Consider the following 22,499-nt stretch of genomic DNA (forward strand, 5'->3'; position numbering starts at 1 on the left):
TTTTTTTTTTTTTTGGAGCCATTCTAAGTGGTGTGAGGTGTTACCTCATTGTGGTTTTAATTTGCATTTCTCTAATTATTAGGATGTTGAGCATCTTTTCATATGCTGTTGGCCATTTGTATTATCATTGTTGGAGAAATGTTTATTCAATTCCTTTGCTCAGTTTTAATTAGGTTGCTTGTTGCTGTTGTTGTAGAATTATAGAAGTTCTTTATATATTCTGGATATTAGCCACTTTCAGATATATGATTTGCATATATTTTCTCCCATTCCATAGTTTGCCTTTTTACTCTGTTAATTGTGTCTTTTGGTGCATAGCAGTTTTAAAGTTTGATATAGTCTCACTTGTCTATTTTTGCTTTTGTTGCCTGTGCTATTGGTGTCATATCCAAGAAATTATTGTTATATCCAATATTATGAAGCTCTTCTTCTGTGTTTTCTTCTAGGAATTTTATAGTTTTTTATTTTAATGTTTAGGTTTTTAATCCATTTAGAGTTAATATTTTGCTTATGGTGTAAGATAAAGGTCTAATTTCACTTGTTTGCATGTGGATGTCCAGTTTTCCCAGGGCCATTTGTTGCAGATTGTCCTCTCACCCATTCTTTCTCACCTTTAACACTGCTGTGAATGGCCTTTATTTTCTACCTTACACCATTTGACTCTCTCCTTCCTAGAAAAAAACCTTTCTCAATCCCACTTAAACTCATTTAGTGGATTGCATTGGTCTGGATTATCAGAGGTTTCTGTAATTAGGTTGGCTGTGCCAATAAATATCTTCATGGATATCCTGAATTTGTTTTGTATAAAGAAGAAATAGGCAGATGACATTGGTAGTGGATCGGTGAGAAATTTGCAATAAAACTCAAATGTGAAAGATATGCCACATTTGTTTTTATTTTCCTCAAATTACAAATATTGGATTTGCCCTCCATCCTTCACAATTTCTGGCAAATTCAAACTCTGGATTATCTGAGGTGGGGACTCTGCTTCTCTAAAATTCTGGAGACTAACATGGTTCTCAGATAAAGTAAAAAAGACTGTCTTGTCTCCAGTCCAACATGGTAGCCACAATATCTCTCCTATTCAAGTGCATGAGGGGCCTTGAAGGCAAGAGCCTCTGTTGATTTTATGCCAAACTTGATCATGGAGCTATTTATTGGTTTTGAACATAAAAAATAGAAGTTACTATTTCTAGAGGACTCACTATGTGCCAGGCATTGTCCTAAATATCTTCCATGAATTCACTCATTTAATTCTCCCACGTACTCCATGAGATTTTTAAAAAATTATTGCTACTGCACAGATAACTAAACCAAGGCAAAAAGAATTAAGTAGAACAAGGCCCAGTGGTCTCACAATGGTGAGTTGGGATTTGAACCAAGGCAGACTGGTTTCAGAGTCTATACTGTTCATCAGAGCACTTGATGTTCTTCATTCCAACACTTCATTTCCTCCCAAGAAAGTCTAGAGGCCCTGCCACCTGTAGGTGGCTCTACTGAGGAATGGGGCAGAGGTCTCACTTCTCAAAGAAAGTATCTGCTTCACAACCAGGGTGGAGATAGGGGTAGAATCTTCTCCTTCTTTCTCTCCTGATCTTCAGTTCTCCCTTTCCCTTGCTTTTGTCATCTTTGGCTTTCTATATGCCACGAGGAGTTCAGGCATGTAGAAAACCAAAGGCAACAAGAATTTTCTTACAGCAACTTCTCTCTGATGGCAATAAAAATTCCCCCCAATCAGCAGAGCAGAAAGCCCTACTTACCTACTTGGGAAAGGAGCAAGGGAGAATATACAGGACTGGGTCTCAAACTAACAGCTCCATGTGTTTTCCACTCAATTCATTATAAATCCTTCCCACCAAGGACCTTTGCTAATGTCCTGGCAGTCTTGGGACTGGTCCCTTATGTTTGTTTATTCATAAAAGACAACATATAATTCTTCTCAGCCAGAGACTTCTCCTTGAAGCATTCCATGGAATGAACAGTACTGGAGTTTTCCCACGGTTTTCAAGTCACTAATGGAAGGAGCAGTCCTGGCTGGGTCAGATCCGAGTGGAGCGCCCACTTGAACAGTGAGAGACTGGATGCTGCCATGTGTCGTCAGAACAATGGTTGCCGGAGTACACTGCTTTACCTGTTGTGCCGACCACATGATTTCTGTTGGCTCTTGTGAAATATAGGCAGTGTAGACTGAAAGAAAGTAGCAGAGAGGCCCCATACAACATCATGGAGTCAAGAAGTGCATGTCCGGAGGGTTAAGAAATAGGTGCTGTCAGGGCCAAAACAAGCTTGGTCTCTGTGTTCCCTGTTTTCTCTCCCTACATCCCTCTCCATTAATCATCCACACATTCATCAAACTGGCTAAAAATACCTCCAGAAAATTTAAACCAAATTCTTAACCCTAATGAGTTAACATAACATTTATTAAGGAGGCATAAATACCTTTCAAACAAAAGTCATTGGCCAGAATTTGGCTGACTGGAGAGATTGGAACAAAATTGTTCAGCCTTTCAATTGAGATTGTCACCTTATAGGTGGGATAAGTAGAATTTTAACAGTAAATGCAGGATACAGATCTGTGATGTGTGTGGCTTTTGTAACTCTCTACTTGCCACCAGCTTATCAATGACAATTACATATCTTGCCAGTTTATGGTAAATACAAACTTGATGAGGTAATGCACACATTTAATTAATGAGCCTATAATGAATAAAGCATTGGCAATTGTAGGCTAGAAGGAAAATGCGTTTGAAACAAGAAGTACAAGCCATTTACTAAGCTAGGATTTGAGAAGTAGACATAGCATATTTTCAGAGCATAATGCATTACCACTGATGCAATTACCCAGAAAAATTAAGCCAAACAAAAGCTTCTGTTTTGAGAGGCATAGAATCTTAAAGAGCCAGCAATCCATTCAATAAGGTCAAGAAGTCCTGAACAAAGAACAAGTGACTGTTGTCATTTTGGATTCGCTACCTTGGATATACTTTTCTCTTTACATAGAACTCAACACAATTTGAGAAGTAAGGGTGGTATTTGATAGCGCCTTATAAAGCCAAATGTCTGAGCCTTTTTACACACTGGTTTTGATTAGGGAGTTACACCTACTAGTTTTATGTTCTTTCTGGTTGGCAAATGAAGGAAAAGCCCTGTAGAAGAATGATGCATTCAAGATCTCTAGACACTTGGCAAACACCAACTCCATAATCTTTACAGCACCTGTAGCATAAAAAGCATTTGAGACCTTAGGAAGTGAGTCATCAAACATTACATAGGGAGGATAAACCTAGTTCAGTGACCTTGTTCAGCACAGAGTGAGAGCAAAGTCATCCTCCTCTCACTCAGGTTGTTAAAAATGTTCTCTGGGTGAGAGAAAATGAGACACCCCACCTCCAACCCAAGAGGGAAACAACATTAAAGAGGGTCTCACAGTTCCTAACCTTTTGGAAGGAGGTACAGACATGTGTGACCTGATGTCAAGCCTTCCAGTGATCTTGGCAACTGGAAATGCAAAATCTTCTACTTACCCATTAGCAATCAAAGACTGCGAGGCTGCTGGGTGTATCTTGAGTGACTTGGTAGAACATTGGATATTAGAAGACATTATAATTCTGTGACATAAAGAATGGTGGTTGAGAACTTAGTCTCTATAGACAGGATTTAAATCCTGATTCTTGTCCTTGATAACTGCCTGAACCCGGGCAAATACTTAATCACTTTAAGCTTCAGTTTCCTCATATGTAAAAAAGGGCCTTCCTCTTAGGGCATTGGTTCTCAATGGAGGCAAATTTTTCCTCCAAGGGATTTTGACAATATTCGGACACATTTTGGGTTTTCACGACTGGAGGTGGGGATGAGGAGGATGCTGGCATCCAGTGGATAGAGACCAGAGATGCTACTAGATATTCTACAGTGCACAGGGTAGCCTCCACAACAGATAATCATTAGTCCCCAAATGTGCGCCAAGGCTGAAAAGCCCTACCTTAGGGTTGTTTTAATAATTTAACACAATAATCCATGTAAAAGCTATTTAAAAAGTACCAGTATCATAATAAGTCTTCTATTCATATTATAGATTTACCTTCATAAGAGACTAGTCTATGTATATATGTGTGTGTGTGTATATATATAATTTACACACACACACACGTGATTGGCTGTATCTGCAGGTTTCACATATGCAAATACTATGTATTTTATGTAAGGAAATTGAGCATCCACAGATTTTGGTAACTCTGTGCATGTGTGTGTGTATGTGCCTGTGTGTGTGTGTGTGTGTGTGTATGTATGTATGTTTCCTGGAACCAATCCCCTGTGGATACCGAGGGATGACTGTAATTTGTTAGCAACATAAATAATTTGCACTGTAAATTCACTACTTGTTGTGCATACACAAATCTCAGAATGCTGCTCTGAGGAACAAAATGGTACTCAAGCTGCAATAGTCCTAACGTGAGCAATGCTGGGGAGAGCCTGCAGAATCCAAGGCTGCATTTCCTACCAGAGATGATTTTCAGAATAAGTGGTGAGAGAAGCAGCAGCAGTAGTCATGCTGCGACCCATTCATTCTGTCCTCTGGGTGCTTCCCAGGGAAGAGAGAGTGCTGCTCTCTCTAGGCTGCAGCTTAACTGGCCTATTTCATGGCTGGACAAACGTAGTCTCCTCAGCCTCTTTTACATCCTTGACTAAACTGTAAGTATTCAACAGTGTGACATAAAGCAAAGGTGGAGTGCTTCTTCCAGTGCAGGGTTTAAAAAGAGGACTGCCTTCCAGCCCGGGTGGCCTCAGCCCCTAGGGAGGCCAACAGTGGAGCCAGGAGCCTCCCCAGGCCCATAGAGCCCTGCTGTCGAGAGGAGCATTTCTCTGGATCTACTTTCTACCAGACTTCATTCCCAGCCCTTGGTGAGACCTAATTCTGGGCAGCAGTATTGTCAGGCTCAGTGGGTATTGCTAGTGAAGGGGGCATTTCTGCAGAGCCACAGTTCCCCCAATAGCCTTTCCAGTCCTTGACAGAGCCTAAAGTCCTGCAAATCTCCTCAAGTGCAGAGAGTGCTGCTGTTGAGGGAGGCATTTGTGTGGAGCCTCCAAGATTCCCTTCCCAGCCATAGTGGGGGCCTAAAGGCAAACACTCAGTCTCTGAAGGTTCTCAGAGACTGCAGATCTCTGAAGAGATGACTGCTATTGTGGGGTGCCTTATCCTTGGTGAACAATAAATTCCAACACATCTCCTCAGGTCCAGAGAGTGCTGCTGTCTGTCATGGGGTGCATTTCAGAAAAGATGCTGCCTTCCAAGGGTCCTTCCCAGTCTTTTATGAGGTTCAGAGGATGGCAGATCTCAAGTTTGGGTGCATTTGTGCACCTCCAAACTGCCTCTAATTCATCTTTCCAAGTCTTTGTGGAGGCCTCATGTCCAGCACCAAGTCTTCTCACATTTGGAGGGCACTGATATTGAAGAAGAGATTCCTTAGAAGCTGCTTCCTATGAGATATTCTTTTCAGTCATTTGGGGAGGCCTGAAGACAAGCAAGAAGTCTCCTCAGGTTTAGAGAGTGCTTGTGAAAAGTAGAGTGGGTTCAAGGAGCAGCTGACTCCCAGACATTTTGTCCAGGTCTTGGGGAAGCCTGGACATCAGCCAAAATCACCTCAGTGTCAGAAAGTTCTTCTGAAGATGAAAGAGTTCTGAAGAGTGGCTGCCTCCCAGACCCTCTTACGAGACCTCAGAAAACCCTGAAGATTGGAACAGGTCTTGTCAAGTCCTGTAAGTACTATGCTGAGAGAAGCAGGTCTGAAAACAATCCTGGTAGCTGGTCCCCTCCAAGAGGCCCAGCTTCTCTAAATAAAGCCAAGAAACCCAGCCAGGTGAAGGCTCCCAAGACCTCATTAAGGGTATGTTAATACTTGCTACAAAACCTGTGAAGTTTACCATTTCTTCTGCCTGGAAAAAAAATCCATTTCTAAGTTCTCTACGGAGGAGCTCCACAGGAGAAGTCACCCAATACTCATAAAGCCAGAACTGCTTGACCAGAGAGAATGCTGTGGAAGATGTTAGTCTGAGTTAACCCAACCAAAGAACCCCGAAGTTCTTGGAAGTGATGATCAAAATAACAATAGCTATTTGAGCTCACTCACCATTGGGCCTCATGTTGAAAACCTTTTCAGAATCTTACTGAAAAGAATCCCTTCCTTGCAGAAGTACAAAATGGAGAAACAAAATGATTTTATTAAGCTGTCTTCATGCCTCTTGTACCCAGTGGTATCATCCTTAGCTAGAGAAGGATGAGTCAAAAGAAAGATTGTCCAGGAGGCTCCTAAACACCCCAAAAAAGTTCACCACAGTATCTGATTTGGCAGAGAAGCAACTAGTCTGTACAAAATCTGAAGGTATACCCAAGAAGCAACCGATGTAGAAGATCCCAGAAAAGGCTCCTAAACTCCAGGCAAATAATGCCATCTCAGTCAGTGGGTGGGCATGGTAAGGCAACCCTTGGTTTTCAATACTCTTGTGTCAGGCCAGGCTCCTTCTAACAAGTGCCTTATGTACCCTACTCATGACTCCCTTCCTGCCTTGGATGGGTAACAGCTGATGGGGAGTGAGTTTCTCACTTTTTTCATCCTATCCAAATTGTACCAAGTATATCTCAAGTTCTTCTTCCTCCAGGGGTATTTACCAGATATTTAAGTCAGCATTTTTTAATCTTTTCGCATGCATCAGAATCACCCGGAAGACTTGCTAAAATATATATTGCTGGACCTCACTCCTAGAATTTCTGATTTATCAGGTCTGGGATAAGGCCAAGAATTTAAACATTTCTCAAATCCCCCCGAAAAAAATTAACAAGAGGAAAAAAAGGCCAAGCATGGTGGCTCATGCCTGTAATCCTAGCAATTTTGGAGGCCAAGGCAGGAGGATAACTTGAGCCCAGGAGTTCAGGAACAGCCTGGACAACATACTGAGACCCTGTATCAAAAAAAAAAAAAAAAAAAAAAAAGGAAAAAAAGAACTTGAATATTTCTTATAAGTTCCCAGTGGATACTTGCACTACTGATTCAGAGACCACACTTTGAGAACCAGTGCTTTAAGACAACACTGGACTCACCAGTTCCTGGATAATAATTTAGATTATTATGGTTGTATTCCTCAATACACGGTCTATGAAACATCTGCATCAGAATCATATGCACACTTTTTGAAAAACAGGCAAGCAAATTTCTGCTCTCCCCTAAGACCTCCTGAATCAAGCTCCTACTATACTTTTAGCAGGTTTTCCCCAGTGATTTTGATGTACTGTGAAATCTGAAAATTACTGATATGTGCCTTAAGTATTGGCACAAAATATATTGTTTTTATATGGTTAGTCCATGTAATATATACTTTATCAGATTTGGAACTTTATTAAGTCCTGCCCAGTATAAGATAGTGTATTTGAAAACATTTTTAAACTTTAAATTAATAAGCTTGTATTATTATTATTATTATTATTATTAATATATCTTTCCAAAGAAAAGGTGATCAACTTGAGGTCAATTTCTTTGTATATTTTTGTTGCCTCCAAGACCTAGCAGAAAGCTGATAACAAACTCAACAAACACTTGTTCACAGGAAATAAATACATGTGTACATATGTCTGTGTGACATAAAAGGAATTCATTGGAAAGAAGCTAAATTTGGAAGCAGTGTAATAAGTTCATGGAGCTGTCCAAAGAACCCAGATTTCTATGCACCTAGGAGAAGCAGTCTTTTTGAGCAAGAAGCAGTTTTCTTTGCAGTTTCCTAGGAGAAAATCTCTTTCCAAAACTCTTGTGGAGAGGGCTGCTTACCAAGCCAAAGCTACACGCTCAGAAACCCTTGCACAAAAGGCAAATGGCTCACAAACAGTTTAGGAAATCAGATGTTTGAGGTGAAAGATGTTCTCTTACCTGAAATTATATCCAAAAATATGTTGCATAGGTATGTAGTTTTGCAGAGATCCAAAGGAAAGTGATCACCATTGAATCCATCTCTTTCCTATGTAGTTCGAAGTTTTGCATCAGTTTGGGAGCTTTCAGTCACAGGTGATAGATCAAGAATGCTTAAACAGAAAAAGGAACTATTATTTCACAAAATAAGAAATCTAAAGTCAAGTCAGTTCCAAGGAAAATTTAGTAGCTTGACAATCCCCAACAACACAGATGTTTTCCTTGTCTACTTTGCTATGTTCAGGGTATTGGGGAACTCTCCTTTCCTGGTAATAAGTTGACTGTGGTAGTTTCAAGAATTATGCTTTGACGTGGTCCCATCCAGAGCAGAAAAGGATGTTTTCCCATGCACATATTTTTATTACCAAGAAAAACATCTTTTCCAGAAGCCCCTCAGCATACCTTGGGGCCCATTGGCCAGGGAGGGGTCAAAAATCCATGCATAAACCAATCACATGATAACAAGTCCTTGCTTGGGTTGGGAAGGAGACCATTTCCCAGCACACACATGTGGCTGGGCAGAGGCACTTTCTAAAACTGAAGCTCTTCCAGCAAGGAAGAAATGAAGCAATGGGAATGGCAATTGGGTAAATGACTAACAGTGTCTGCCAAATTGGTCTTCAAGTGATGTAGGTCTAAGATGTTGAATTTAAACATTGCATTTGACATTTGCAGTAGAGTCTCAGAAACTATCCCTTGAATATTTAGCAGCACTGTCACTAAGTAAACATCAACAACTAATTTCAGCTCTCTAGGCATGTTCTTATCTAAAAAATGACAATAAACGTAAGAGCAGCAACCCCAACCACACTAGCTGACATTTAATGCCACTTTAATGAGCTCATACTATGTGCTAGGGACTGTGCATTGTCATTTAGTCCTCACCACAGGACTATGAGATAGTAACTGTTGAAATCCTCATTTTACAGATAAGGAAAGTGACCTTTAGAGATATTACAATATTACCCAAAGTTGCACAGCCAGCCTTCAGCCTAGAAACCACAAATAAGGGCTCCTGAGGGGCTCTTTACAGTCATCTCTGCCTCGGGACAGGTTTGGAAACACTGGGAAAATAGGTTGTAGTTTGTTTAGCTGAAATCTGAAATAATAGGAGTTAAAGGAGAAAAGCAGATGAAAGAGTCATGGAATTAGAAGATAAATGGAAAAGATGTAGACATTTGTGATCGAATTAGGTTTGCCAGATAAAATACAGGCATCCAGTGAAATTTGAATGTAAAATAAACAGTGAATGATATTTCAGAAAAAATGTGTCCTAAGTATTGCATGGGACTTATACTAAAGTATTATTTGTTGTTTATCTGAATTGAAATTTCACTGGGTGTCCTGATTTTCTTAAAACTGACAATCCTAGATGGGATGGATGATGACTAGTGGGTGGATAGTTGGGAGGATAGGGGAGGGATGGGATGAATAGGTAAAGCGTGTGTGTGTGTGTGTGTGTGTGTGTATCTTTCTTGGAGACAGACCAGCAGGGGAAGGCAGTGGCATATGATGAGAGTTTAGAGAAGATAGTCTAACCTAGAGAACAAAACATTTGCTGCCAAGGAGATGAGAACCTGAACATTTGCTTTGTGATTACAGCAATGACTCACTGTGTGACCTTTGATAAATTACAACTTCTTTGTTATACAGAGTTCTGTATTAATACAGGTGAGATAACAGTATCTACCTTATTTCCACAGAACATGAAAACAAGGTCACTTGAGCGTTGCTTAAAATCCCAGGATTGAAGGAGGGGCAAGGGATTGTATTTTTGTTGTATTATGTCCATGAGAAGGAAGAATCCAGAAAGCTCTGTTAAGCTTGGAAATCTTTTCTAATTTCTTTGGAAAATGCTCACTAAATAATGATTCCAACTCAGTGCTGGATGCACTGATTACAACCTACACTTTGTTTTCAAGCCTTAATTCACATACTTGGATAGATCCCTCGTTAGCTGAGTGCATTGCCCTCTAACTGAATCAGCAGAAATTAGCAAATTCAGACATCAGCTGTTTCTTTCCTGTGTTTAACAGGAAGCGTAATGCAACCTAGTTTTCCCAGGATTTATTTTTTTCACAAGTGCCAGAGCAGCACAACACCACAGGGATCTGAGCTGTGAGCATGTGCTGATAAAAGCTGGTTTCCTTTTGTGGTTGCCTTTTCATTGAATTGGCAAATAAATGGGCTTCTAATTATCTTTGGAGGTAGAAGTCTATTACATTTCACTAGGCCTGTGTATTTTGCTAATAAAATGAATACAACCCAAGAAACAAGAACAGTGGAGGGTGACAGGGTTAGCACTTTCACTGATACTCTCAGAGGCCTTGGAAGCATCCTCCTACAAGTAATCACATGGCCAGGGCCAAAGGAAAAGCACAGTGCCAGTGGATGAAAACAGGGGAGAGTCCTCACAGAGGGCACAAGTTGAGAAGATTCCTCCAGGTGGCAAAGGAGGGTAGGAAAGGAGGTGAATTTCATGATCCCAGATCGTATACAGGGAACCCCAGACCACCGCCTAATACAGGAGAACCTCATGATCAGTGGAATAAAAATTATGAAATAATTATGTCTTCTTGATCATTTGCAAAAGATTTCCTTAAATGATAGCTCATTTTGTATTTATTGCAATGATAAGGAAAGTGAAGCTCATAGAGGTGAAATGATTTACTCTAATGCGTATATAAGGCAATATTCAAAATCAGGTCTACTGGAAGCAAGGCCAGGAATTCTTCCACCATGTCCGACAGTATTTGCCATGTGGTGTAAATTAATGCCTGCCAAAATGTGACCTTCCTCCTAATACGTACAGCTGTTGAAATTCCCACAATAGTGGGAATTTCCACTTTGAGGGTTAGAGAAGGAAGGAAACAAAATTATATATTGTATAAACCACATTAGGTAGTGACAGAGAAAGAAAATAAGGACAAATTCTTTCTGGATATTTCATCCCGGTTGTCAAACTTGGAAAGCCAAATTGGGAAGCACAATTGATTGGTATTCATTCATTCATTCATTCATTCATTCAACAAGTGTAAATTAAGCTTCTATATGCCAGACACGGTGCAAGGCCTTGTATATTCAGGGGTGTGTGAAAGAGCCATGCCATGGGTGAGCAACACGGTGAGGAAAAAGAAGAAAGTGAAAGCATGAGTATCTCATCACTGATCGTGGAAAGTGCTGTGGAAGACAATGACAGGACTTGAAATTATCCCAACACATAGAAACGATAAACACTCGAGGTAATGGATATCGTAAATATCCTGACTTGATCATTACACATTCTATGCGTGTAACAAAATATCACATGTACCCCATGAATTGTACGAATATTATGTATCAATGAAAAACAAATTTAGAAAGGATAAAACACAGGGATGGCTTCTCCAGTTTAGAGCAGACCATTCTAAGGCAGTGATCTGAAAAATGAGAAGGAACCCTGCAGGGGAATACTGGGCAGAAAGCATATGAGGCTCTGATGGTGAGACAGCACCATTCCTTCCGGGAGCTGAAAGAAGGCCCCTGAGGTTGAAATGAGGTGAAGGGGAATGAGAGGGCGGTAAAGGGTGCAGAAGCAGGCAGGAGCCTGAAGGACTGGCCTGGACTGTTCTGTGTGCCCAACAGCAACTGGTGGGCCTGGCCTCTGGATGGAAAGAAGACCTACCAGAAGGGCAGGAGACACCAAAAAGACTGAGGTGAACTTCAGCTTGCCCAGTTTTCAGGTCTGCAATTCCAGGTGCATATGGTGGGTCTGCCACTTCCATAGGTAAGTTATTCCCCCATGTTAAATTCTGTGTCTGCCACTAACCCTACCCACAGTGCCTAATAGCGCCACCATACTCACCTTAGCAAATGGACTTCAGTTCCACATGGGAACAGGGGAGAAGGAAACCTAAGCTGCCAACTAAGTTCACAGAAAATATTTTCCCAAGCTCCAACAGAGACTGTGCAGTAAACTGAAAGGTTTCTGGCCAAGTCCTAGCCACCTCTGAAAGCCGTTATCGTGTGCAAATCCCACTTTCTCCCATTGTCCTGTTTGCTGTTTGTGGCTGAGTAAGCACCCAATCTGGGCAGCAGATCGTTAGGAGTAACTGATTAACAGCCGCTGCTGTAGAACTTGAGAGTTTTGTTTTCCACAACCTGAAAGGGTGCTTGCTTTATGATTTTTTAATTACAGTGTAAATATTGCAGCCCCATAAACCTCTTGATTTATAGCTGACAGGTGTGAAAGTTTGCACTTGCTGTAAAAGGCCCCAAGTCTTCTGTTCTCTCCAGCCCCTGTTTCCCACCCCTTTCTCAAGCTATCCTGGCAGCTGGCTATTTGGAGGCACTTACTTTACCTGCTGTCATACAAGGGCAGCAAACAGCAAAATCTCTAAATGGAGAGCTTACTCTCTGATTTCCTCCCAATCTCTTTTTTGGGACCTCTTTTTCCCTGTTCCTTCTTTCTCTTCTATTTCCCCAAACCACTGTATGACCTCAGCCTGGTTAAGAACTTTCCACTGTGACTCCCCTGTCCCAAGTCACACCTCGTGTTCTGATTTTCCCTCTGAATATATCAACATGGTCTGTGCTCCAAGTCCCTTAAACTGCTAAGAAAGAGGAATTCATTTAAATATTTATTCGTGTCTTCATTTATTCCACATATATGATTGAGTGTGGCTATGTTAGGCATATTGGTCCAAGTGCCAGAGAGGCAGCAGTGAACACACCAAAGTCATTGCTGATATGAAGTACATTCTAGAAGGGAGAGACACAAAATACACTCATGGCCAAATAAGTTAAAAATTTCATTTCAGGCCAGGCCCAGTGGCTCACACCTGTAATCCCAGCACTTTGGGAGGCCGAGGCGGGCGAATCACCTGAGGTCAGGAGTTCAAGACCAGCTTGGCCAGCATGGTGAAACCCCATCTCAACTAATAATACAAAAAAAATAGCCGGGTGTGGTGATGCATGCCTGTAATCCCAGCTACTCAGGAAGGCTGAGGCAGGAGAATCACCTGAACCCGGGAGGTGGAGGATGCAGTGAGCCAAGATCGTGCCATTGTACTCCAGCCTGGGCAACAAGAACGAAACTCCATCTCAAAAAAAAAAAAAAAAAAAAAAATTATTTCAAACTCTGATAGGTGCTATGGAGAAGATAAAATTAGGATATGTGGAAAAGAATGATTGGAAGTGGCTTTGGCCAGAAGGACAGGAGATTAGGTTATGTTCTCCAACTTCCCGGCACATGGCCCCTCACTTCTGTTTCTTTTGGAAGCCTGGCTTCATTTTTTTTTTTGTTCTCATGCCATGTTGACTCCTATCCACATGACCGTAAATGACCACCCCATCTCTGTCTTTACATTGACTCAGGATGAGCAGTCAACAAAAACTAATTGTCCTTCCTGGGTCCTATTTTTAGAAATTAGAATCTAATTGATGCAGCATGGGTTAGGTTCCATCTTGGTAAAAATCAGCCTTGAGCAACCAGCTGTGTCACCTATGAGTACGGCCTAGATCTTCAGTGCTACAGGCAGAGGAGTGTTTAGCCCAGAGACAGGAAGAGTACAGGCTAGAAAATACGTGCCAATCTATCCCTGCCATAGCAAGATTCTGTGTTAGTTATGGGAAAGCAGAAAAGAAAAGAGAAAATAAACATGAGATTTGGTCCTTATCTTCAAATAACTTGCAGTCTAATGGAGATATTATGATATACATACACAAAAATATTACAGTAATAAATGGTGCTTCTTATAAACATCAAGGACATTAAGTGTTACAAGAACCCAGAACAGGAGACAGTGAATGTTACAGTAAATTAGTGGGGAGGCCAGATAATGCTTCGGATGAAAAGTAGATTCTACAAACGTAAGCATAAAAGTGGGGAAAAACCCAGAAGCAGGTTTGTTTATGGTTTTCTCAGAGACATTAAGAAGAACCAGAGGGAACTCGTAGTAGTGATTAGAAAAGTAACTAACTAGTAATCTTGCTTACAGATAGCTGGTGTTTTGTAGACCTAGTCAGGGAAGAAATGATTGCGTCTTGAACTGAAAAGAACTGCTAAAAAGAAATAATAAGATTTTTAGGTTCAACGTGTGCTAATAAGCTGAACTAAATAAATCAACTATCCTTGTAAGCTTAGAATTTAAAACCTGGTCATCTAGAGAAAACACCTGAAATAAAATTCCATAGCTATTTAATGTACTCTCACAGGCCTCCAGAGAACACAGCAATGTTGCTTTTCGAAGTATTTTGAATTTTAAGATTTTTCAATTCCTGTAGTCATTTCCAGTCACTTCACGTCTAGGGAAATTGCTCCTAGGTTGGTAACAACACCCAGTGGATAGATGCATTTTACACCTGTGGCAATTATTAATAATGGCCTCTTTTACTCAAGTTGGTGTTCCAGTTTGGATGATTAATTGAAGATTATCTTACTCCTAGGCCAAGTTGGATTAAAGAAATCATGTTTATTATTCTTGTATCTTTCAATGAAGAGATGAGAAAGCACAATTTTAAAAACTGTCTGAGGTAAAAGTTTCTAGGTGACTTGGAAGTTAAGAGATTAAGTCACTTGGAAGGTTCTGGGGAACAGCAGCTCCATATAGACTTTTAAAGCATTACGAAACTCTTCATGTGTTATTATGCTTTCTCTGATTCTAACTCTGTCAGGCAAACAACCCAGTCTTAATTCCTAAGTTTATATTTCCATGACAAAAAAAAAGGGGGACCGGAATGCATTATGGCTTTTTGGTAAAATGAACAGTTATTACTATCTTTGGCAAGAAGAAACGTATTTTTTTGACAGCAAAAAATTTTTTTTGATTGAGCAAGGTATTTTCAGCTTTTCAAATACTAAAATGAAAAAATAAATGAGCAAAGGATTTGTGTGTCATTCAACAGAGTTTTAGTGTCAGCCATAACAGTTCTTAGTGGAAAAATGTTTAATACCTTCTACTTAATCAAAACTAAATTCCTCATAAATGACTATTTGATAAAAAGCAAGAAATGCCTATTAGTAACTTATCCTACAATGTGAAATTGCCCTCCGAACCCCCAAACCCTAAAAAATGAAGCAAAGCTGATTGAGAATATTCTGAGTATGGTATTAGAGTTTTGATAAACACAATAAAATCTCAAATATCAAATTGCTCAGCCAGAAAAACAATTGGATAACCTTGGACAAGTTGATCCTCACTGATTATTTTTCCCCAGAAGCTTAAGTGTGAATAAAATGTTCTGGCATTTCACTCTCTCATCAGTTTTACATACTGGGGTTTTCAAGTTTCTCATATCCTTCTATTCTATTATTATCCTCCTTTATCTTTCTTAGAGTCTATGCCGGGAATTACTCATGCATAAAGATTATGTGAGAAGACTTCATCTCTAGTGCTTTTTTCTAATTGTCAAATTTACAGTAAAAGGGATAATAACTATTGAGTACTGATTGATCTATGTTTTCATAAATGCTCTGGAAATTTCTAGATACCGGGAGCAATCATAATGTAGGCTGCAGTAGTTGACGGCCTTAATTATCAGCCAGAGGTTTTCCAAGCTTTCCCCCCAAAATATAAAATCTTAGCAGATATAATTCCCCTAATTTTGATAATGGAGGGCAGAAAAAACTGTGCCTCATTGAAAATGCAAAGCTAGCATTCAATTGAGATAATTTCTTTATTCTCTTTATTGATTTAAACTCTCTCTGCCTCTTTGTGGCATAGGCCCATCCTTAGGTTAAAGGTGACGGTGTAGCATAATGGTTAGGAGTACATAGTTAGAGTCACACTGTCTAGGTTTTAAATCTCAGCTCTGCTCTTGCTAGCTGAGTAAATCAGGACAGATTTTTGTTTGTTTGTTTAGGTTTTGGTTTTAACATCTCTTGGTCCCAATTCTCCTCATTTGTAAAACAGTATCAATAGCACCCCTCCCAGTGGGTTAAATACACAGTAAACATCAGCACAGAGCCTGACACAGAGTAAAACCTTAATAAAATGTTACCCTATTACATGAAAAATATAACTAGAGGATAAACAGAGAGCTTAGATAATCGGCCCATTAATAATCATAGACTATGCATTTCTGCTCCAGCAGATCTTGGTATCTGCTGCCATCCTCTTTTTAATTCCTGACACATTCTCCAGTTACAGGCTTAAAGTTCTCCATCTTTTTGGCACAGACCGAACACCATTCCCTGAGGAGGCAGTTAATTCATTCAGGCCAGTAGAAAGCAATCATTACAAGCAATTCAAAGTTCCCTTTGGACTTCCTGTGGGATGAGGATACAACCACTTCTTTATTATTTCCTAAAGAAAGGGTGACATTAACCTGGGTAACATATTAAGATTGACCCCAAATCAGTAGGAAATGTTTTCACTGAGTTACATTTCTGACCATTATAGTCATTACAGAAAGATTTCAGATACCATTCCTGATGGCTTACTTTATCATGAATCTACCAGACAATACTGGTTCATGGTACAAGGGTTCTTCAGTTTCCACATTCCAGGATTTCATGTTGCAAGGTGTGTTTTTTGATCCATTGACATTCATTTGCTAACTCAGTTATCCACAGATAGCCACTTTTATCTACCAATCAAGTAGAATGGCAAACAAATCTGAATCTATTAACACTGAAACTCAATCTGGCAAATTCCTTCCCAACATGTTACTGGCAGATTTCTGATTTTTACAAGCATTTCAAGGCTTAAGTCAGTTTTATACTTAGATTTCTTAAAATGTTGCTCCAATTACCAAGAGGACCAGTCACTGTTCTGAGCATATTTTCCTTTGTAGATACAACATTTATTAAAAATTAAGAGAAATCCATATTTTAATTTATGAAATAACAGTGGGTAGTTTTGGCAAACATTTTCTCCCAACTTTTGAGAATACTCCCTTATTACAACTGCTCATCTCTGCAACCTCTTTGGATGCCTCTCTGAGCAGCCAAATCTTCACATCCCTCTTAGATAAAAACCAGTTTTCTAGATAATCCAGGTAAGGCCTTGGTGAGAACTACCCTCCACAAACTGAAGTGGTCACAGTGTCCATTTGCCATCATTTTTCACAAGACCTATTGAAACTTCCTTCAAAGTCATGCTTTATCTATTCTATTTTGAAAATAGGTCTCTTTCCTTAGGGATTTTCAAAGAGACTCTAGCCGTTAAAAATATGAATGCTATTCTTCTCCTACCCTTCTGAGTCCTATTCAACAGAATCAAGAGTTTGGGCTGAAATATAAATTAATATGTCTAAACAGATTAGTTACAAGATTCCCTATATGAGTATCAATCACACATTTGGGATCGTTGAGATAGTATGTAGAAGATACTATTTTCAACATGTCTTTATTTCATTAAGAAAGGAGATGATTGTAAAGTGATCAAGTATTCCTATTCAATTTTCGTGAAATCATTGGTAAAAAGAGACAGAATACATTTAATCAAGCATCTTGGGATTTTCTTTTTCTAAGTGAAAAGAAAGTTTTTTTTATTGGTTTTTTAAAATCTTGCTGCTGGCTGCCAGAAAAGTCACTTGATATGATACAATTGCTACCAGTAATAAGATTGTGCATGAGAAACCTCATTTTTGGCATTACACTAGAGATGAAAAGTAGAGCAAGAAAAAAAAATCACCTTTGTCAGACAGAAGGTTAGACGTATTAAAATAAAATCTTAATGGAACCAAAGTGAAAACCTGTATCATGTCCAAGGTTTCTGGTGGGAAAGTTTCAGCAGTGATGAATTATTTCCCAAATGATGTAATTAATGGGGAATGTAGCATTTCACAATGGAAACAATGAAGTTTTGACAGACCCAGAAAAACAGAGGAATATTCTTCACATCAACTCGAAGTGGTCAAGGTTTGTATTCGTCTGTTTGCTTTAAATACTTAATCTACTCCATCAATCTGGGAACACCCCAGGAAGAAAACAAGGCAGGGTTTAAATAGTTAATTGAATGCAATAAATGGGATCACCTCAATCTCCTAACTTGAATTTATTAGATGAAATGACCTTTCCTTTTGTTACATCTGTACATACCATGAAAAATAACCCAGTTCAATACATTGTTCCTCTGAATTTCATTGAGATAAACCCAAAACACTTGCTACTTCTATTTCATTACTTCCCATTCACTGCACAAATCCTTTGCATTTATTTTCAAACCCAACTCTGGTTGGAAATTCCTTCTGTCAAGGTTATTAATTTCTTCCATGTGGCCAAAGATAGTGGTAATCTTTCATTCTCATCCTATTCTACATCTCAGTTGCATTCAACACATTTGATCATTTCTTTATTCTGGAAGCATATGTTCTTTTGTCTTGTCTGACTCGTTTCTCTTGGTTTCCTTTATATTTATTAAGTTGCGCTAACTTAAGCTCCTTTTCTCACTCCTTCTTCTCCTCCTCTATGCTGTTCTACGTGCTTATAGATCCAGGATCAGTACTGGCTCCCGTATCTTCATTTATGCAAAGTCTCTATGTAAGTTCATCCAGTTCCATGACTTTATCTGTATGCTATCGACTCTCAACTTTAGTTTCCAGTCCTGATTACTCCCTTGAATTCCAGGCTCATATATCCAGCTTCCTTCTTGATATATCCAGTTGCATATTAATAAGGACTGTGACATTTTCAAAGCATATCTTGATTTCCGCACAATCCCTGCCCAGTTACCTCTTAAAATGCCCACTCATACTCTACATTCTCAAATGTGTTTCTGTCCTTAGTGTTTCTACATTCTCAAATGTGTTTCTGTCCTTAGTGTTTCTACATTCTCAAATGTGTTTCTGTACAGTCCAGTGAAGACTGTACCATCTATTCAGCGGCTTAAGCCAAAGCCTTGAAAGTAATACTTCTATCACATCCTCCTCACTGATTTGGCCCACCATGATCCTAATGCAAACCATCATCATGTCTTTTCTAATCCACTGCAATAGCCTGTTAAATGATGTTCCCATTTTTAATTTTAACATCCCTAGAGCATCCAAAATGCTCTATTTTAATGTAAGTTAGATAGTTACTCATCTGCTTAAAAATCCTTCTGAGCTCATTATGAATGCTGTTTTCTCATGTACTTATTGTCTTCATAGCATTATCATTACCAGAAATTACTGTGATTATTTTTAGAAGACTGTATGACCTTAAGGCAGAGAAGGTACAATTCTGTCTTATTGACCAGTATATCTAAGTATCTGGTACATGATAGATATTGAATACATTTTGAAAATTTTTCAAAAACATAGTTTTATTCTAGGAAGAATATAGTTTGGAAATATTCAGAAAGCAAAAATTATTTCAAAGCACATAGGGATTTAACCAGAGTAAAATCCTTTTCAAAAAGTAATAGATCAAGAGAACAAAAGTAATATATAGATATCAATAAAAATAAAATTAAGACTGCATATTTTTAAATACTCAGGATAAATTATAAAAATGGACAATATTGTAGGCTACAATGGAAATCCCAAAGGATTCCAATCAGCAGAAATAATATAAGGTACATTTTAACAAAAAATAAATAGCTAATACAAAAAAAAAAACCAAACTACTGAGATTTAAAAAATACTATTTTATTTAATTTTGGGGTTAAAAAACAAAAATAAACATAATGTAAAAGCTACTTAGATGTGAATGACGATGAGAACACTGCATAGAAAAATGGATGCGTTACATCCAAAGCAGTAATCAAAAGAAAATTAATAATCATAAGTGCATTTATTAGAAAATGCTTGGAACCAGAAATAAAGAAGGAGCATAATAAAACAGGAGAGAATGAATCTGAAATCAAAATTCAAATCAATACAATTGACACATAAAACCAAGATCTAGTTCTAATAAAAGATCAACAAAATAGCCACCCTCTGTCAAAGCTTATAAAAATATAGAAAAAAAAAAAACTATTAGAACTAAAAAAGGAGCCATAGATATAGAAAGGATAATTTAAAATTATAAGATAATATTATATATAATTTTATATAAGAAATTCTAGATGAAATACATAATTTTATAGGAAAATGTGAATTTTTTTAATTAAAGTAAAAGATACATGAATAGATCAACAATTTTATGAGACATTTGCCTGCAAAGAGATCAGATGCAGATGGTTTTATAAATAACTTAATCAAACATTCAAGCAACAGAAAATAATTGTTATTTATATTGTCCTATAACCTTGTAAAAGAAGAAAACTAATTGCCTAATACAAGGCTAATATAGCCTTGATATTACAATTAAAAAAAACATAGCACAAACAATAACTATGCACACAAAAACTTTAAATAAGACAAAAATTCATAGTCATCTATTAGAAAGAAGAATGCATTATGATCAAGTAATATTTAGTAATGTAAGAATAGTTCAGCACTAGGAAATCCATGCATATAATAAATCTGTTAATATATTTTAGAAATAAATACATGATTATTTTAATGAATTTAGAAAAAGCATTGTTCAACCACCATTCTTGATTTTAAAAGACTTGTAACAAACTCAATTGCCATTAGATGTTTACTCAGCATCATGGTAGAGGGCTTAATGTATGCAGCAAGAAGAAAAGAAAAGCAATAAGACATGTGTACATATTAGAAGAAGAGAATAAACTTGTCATTGTCACCTACTTAGAAAATCTAAAAGTGTTTAAAAATAAACCATTCACTATCTAAAGAGAATAAATGGGAAACAATTCCTATGATTATTTTAATAAATATAGAAAGATAATTTGGCAAGATTCAACACGTTTATGCCAACATCCTTAGAAAATTCAAGATATCTGATAAAAGTCACTATGAAAATTCTACAGATAATTTCCTGTTTGATGGTAAGATATTAAATGCTTTCGCTCTAAGATTGGTAATAAAGAAGAATGTCTACTTACAACTTCTATTCAAATGGATATTCTACCACTTCTAGGCCTTTTGGCTAAAATCAAATGGAAATGGAGGTTCTAAACATTGCAATGATGCAAAGAAAAAATATGACAAAAGCTATAAAGATTTAAAAGAAAGAAGAAAGATTGTTTCTATTTGCAGATGGTATGGTCGTTTTTGTAGAAAATCCTTAAAAAATATACAAAACAACTTCATAAATAAGTGAATTTCATTAGTTTATAGTATACAAGGTAAATATACAATATTCAATTGAATTTTTATATAGTTTTAGCCAACTGTTGAAAAATTAAATTAAAAATTTATTTACAATAGTGTTTAAATTATAAAATATTTGGGAATCAATATAAAAAAATATGTGCATTATCTCTACAAGGAAAACTACAACATGGAAAGAAATTAAAGTAGACTTAATAAGTGAAGAGATATACCATGTTCATAAAGCAAAAAATTAAATGTTATTATGATGCCAGTTCTTCCCAAATTTATCTATAGAGTCAATGCACTTTCAAATGTAAACCCAGTAGTCTTTTCTGTAGAAATTGAACTGATTTTAAATTTTATACTGAACTGGAAAGGACCTAGACTATCGAAAACAATTTTGAAAAGTAATTTAGTTGTAGGATTTACATGACTTGATTTCAAAACTTTCTACAAAATTGCGATAATTAAAACAGTGGCTGGCACAAGGATCAACACATAAATAAATGGAATGGAACAGGAAACCCAGAATATGTTCACACATACCTTGTCATTTGATTTGTGACAAAGTTATGCAATGAGAAAACTAATTCCATCAAATGATGCTGGAGTAACTAAGTATCAATATTGTTTTGAAAAAGGAACTTGAAAAAAAATTTTAAAAAAGAGAAAGGAACTTCATACCTACTTCGTGTAATACACAAAAATTAATTCAAGATACATATACATCTAAAAATAAAAGCTAAATTTATAAATCTTTGGGAGTAAAGCATAGAATAATATCTTCATGACTTGGGGCTGCTAAAAGTTTTCATAAACAAATAACAGAAAATATTAATACAATAGAAAAAAGTAACTTAATAGACTTTATCAAAATTAACAATGTCTGTTTATCAAAAGATAATAAATAAATAAATTTGCAACTACAGGCTGGGAGAAGAAATATTTGCAAAATGTATCTAAAAAATGTCCGGAATCTATGATATACAAGGAACTCTTATAACTGAATAGTAAAAAGCAAAATTCAATATGATTCTTTAAATGCAAAATATTTGAACAGGTGCTTTACAAAAGATGGTATATAAATAGCCAAAAACACATGAAAAAGTGTTTCAACTTTATCTTTAAACAGACGATAAGTGAAATAATATTTACACAAAAATTGGATAGCATATAATTCCATTTATAAAATTTTTAGAATAGGATAAGTTAATTGATGGAGGAAAAATTCAGAATAGTGGTTGCCTTTGAGAAGGTGAGAGCACAGATTGACTAGAAAAAGGAATAAGGGAATTTTCTGGCTAATAGGATTTCGTTGCCAGGTTTGTGCATTTCCCAAAACTCATTGAAGACTCACTTAAGATTTGTGCATTTCATTGTAAGTAAATTACTTTTAAAAGAAAAATGTACAAAAATATAAAGCTCTAGTTAATACTGTGAATGCTGAAGCATGTAGAAAATGTATTGATGTCTATGGTT

At 37.5% G+C, this 22,499-nt stretch overlaps 1 long non-coding RNA gene across 9 annotated transcripts in view; it reads right to left on the bottom strand.

The window, feature by feature from the left end:
• The window catches only part of LOC104005001 (uncharacterized), a 556,115-nt gene that overhangs the window by 195,120 nt on the left and 338,496 nt on the right, over window positions 1–22,499 (bottom strand). For 8 of the 9 annotated variants that reach the window (XR_010149116.1, XR_010149118.1, XR_010149114.1 and 5 more), the window contains 2 exons: window positions 8,919–9,051; window positions 7,914–8,065 (listed from right to left, as the gene is read on the bottom strand). This is a non-coding gene — a long non-coding RNA (uncharacterized LOC104005001). The remainder of the gene's footprint in view (window positions 1–7,913; window positions 8,066–8,918; window positions 9,052–22,499) is intronic. The other variant, XR_008546272.2, reaches the window with a different exon arrangement.

Source organism: Pan troglodytes, chromosome 12, assembly GCF_028858775.2.
Source record: "Pan troglodytes isolate AG18354 chromosome 12, NHGRI_mPanTro3-v2.0_pri, whole genome shotgun sequence".
NCBI lineage: Eukaryota > Metazoa > Chordata > Mammalia > Primates > Hominidae > Pan > Pan troglodytes.